Source organism: Bos indicus, chromosome 17 (genome assembly GCF_029378745.1).
Source record: "Bos indicus isolate NIAB-ARS_2022 breed Sahiwal x Tharparkar chromosome 17, NIAB-ARS_B.indTharparkar_mat_pri_1.0, whole genome shotgun sequence".
Taxonomy (NCBI): domain Eukaryota; kingdom Metazoa; phylum Chordata; class Mammalia; order Artiodactyla; family Bovidae; genus Bos; species Bos indicus.
In genome coordinates, this window is record NC_091776.1 from 1178642 (window position 1) to 1181136 (window position 2495).

Here is a 2495-nt window from a genome sequence, read left to right on the forward strand (position 1 = left end):
AATTTGTCCTTGAAAAATGCATTAACTAGTTTATCTTTGCCCCACTGATTTTTCCCTGGTTTTGCAGTATAAGGGGTTTCCACATTCCTGGATTCTCTACTCTGTCCCATTGGTGGTCCACTTCTGTGCCAGCACCATGTGGTGTTGCCTGTTCCACTTGTGTATGAAGCTTGATAACTGATAGGCAGCTCATTCTTCTTCAAAATCATCTTAGCTATTCTTTGTCTTTTATTCTTCTATTTGAATTTTATCACCAATTTTTGAAGTTTTGTCTGTATTGCTACTAGGATTTTTATTAAAATTGTGTTAAATTGTAGAACAATTTTAGGGAAAACAAAACCTTCAGGTAAATTTTCTATTGTGTAGGATTATTTTTATATCCTTCAAAATTATTTTATTATAGTTTGTGCAGTAGATGTTTGGATGTATTCCTGTGCATCTCAAGGTTATTTTGTTATCGTCATTGTCTTTTCCTCCACCATCAAAATTGATTTTACTTTTCAGCATCTGATAAACTTTTTCAATCTGAACCTTGTGCCTTAACCTTTAGTTCTTAGAGTTCTTTGTTTATTTTTCACTATGTTTTAGAAGATTTTCTTGAATTTATCTTCAAGATAATTAATCTAGTCTTGAGGGATGACTATTATAGAATTTAATCAATGGAGGAACTGAATATTTTATTTCTGTAATCATGTATTTATTTTCCAAGAAGTTGTTCTCCTTTTATAAGTGATCTTTTATATTAGCATACTTTTTTTTTTTCTTTTATAGATTGAGTATTCTCTTGTAATCCCTAAGGGTACTATTAAGAATATTTAAACATTTTCTCTGTACTCTATATTTCTTTTCCTTCATAGCTGGGTATTCTGTTTGTTGATCTTTGCTTTTCCCTTTGATTTTTCTCAGGTATCAGATATCAGATATCCCTTATTTGCTGTATTTTTGCATGAAGAATTTGGCTGATTGGGGTAGGTAGAGGGTATGAATTTTCTCAGCTATTTTGAATGTATAACTGGACAAAACATTACCTCATACAATTACCAAAATAAAAAGGTTCATTCAGTACAGAATCTCATGCACTTCCTTCATCGTTTTAGCTGTTTTGCCTTTTTCCCCTTCTTCAATTGCTGTCAAGACATAGAGTTGGATATTGACTAGACATGCAGAGCTTTGTAGCTACCTGAACTTGAATGAAAACTTTACCATGAATTAGCTGTGTGACCCCCAGGTCACTTGATCTCTCTGTTTCTCATTGAAATGGGGAAAGTAGCAGAATCTACCTTGTAAAGTTATGGTGAAGATTAAATGATCCAGTACATAGAACAGGGCCTGGCACATAGTAATGCTTTATTAATGTTAGGAGTTTTCAGTAATTATATCATTATCTCAATGTTAACATAAATTAGGCCCTGGTAGTCTTTTTATTGAGGTATAATTGACACACAATATATTTGTTTCAGGTATATAATACAATGATTCAGTGTTTGTATACATCATGAAATAATCTCCGCAAGTAAGCTCAGTTAACATCATCACTGCACATAGTTGCATATTTCTTTTTTCTTGTGATGAGACCCATTATTCTTAAAAGAACAGTCTTCTGTGAAATTAAATGGATTTTTGGAACTAGGAGTTGGAATAGGAGCTTGCTCTGTCCACTCCATGCATCAACCTGGTATTGCAATACTTCCAGGAGTGGTGCACCTCCTTTGGGGGAAAAGTACTGTTTTAAAAATAAGGCTGAGTATTGACATTTCTACAGATAAGCTTGGAGAAGGAAATGGCAACCCATCCAGTATTCTTGCCTGGAGAATCCCATGAATAAAGAAGCCTGGTGGGCTACGGTCCATAGGGTCTCAAAGAGTCAGACACGACTGAGTGACTGAGTGCACGCATGTGCGCACAAGCACACACACACACACACACACACACACTCCTGAGAAAATTAGCTTCATGTTTTAGAGAGCAGCTCTCAGGGATTCACCTGTATGTAAACAGTACTGATTTGCTTAGTGGGAGAGGAGGTGGGACAACAGAGACAAAGCTGTTAGAACACCTTTTCAGTTCTTTACCTTGAAATATCATTGAAATCTCTAGTAGTTTTTCTGTGTAGATTTTGACCCCTTTTTATTTATATCTATTATTTTTCTGTTCCACCAATTTGCTCTTAACCTTTCAGAAATTTTTCAAACTTACCAATTTATTTCACCCTTTCTCATTTCTTTTTTAAATATACATTTATTTATTTTAATTGGAGGTTAATTACAATATTGTATTGGTTTTGCCATATATCAAAAGAGACACAGATGTATAGAACAGTCCTTTCTCATTTCTTAATTGGAGAAGGAGATGGCAACCCATTCCAATACTCTTGTCTGGAAAATCCCATGGACAGAGGAGCCTGATAGGCTACAGTCCATAGGGTTGCAAAGAGTTGGACACAACTGAGCAATTTCACTTTAACTTTTTCATTTCTTAATGAAGGTGTAGAGTTA

The 2495-nt window shown here is 34.7% G+C and overlaps 1 pseudogene; it reads left to right on the plus strand.

Moving 5' to 3' along the window:
* Positions 1–1551: 1551 nt before the first annotated feature.
* On the plus strand, positions 1552–1709 carry LOC139176872 (U2 spliceosomal RNA; annotated as a pseudogene).
* The last annotated feature ends 786 nt before the right edge of the window (positions 1710–2495 follow it).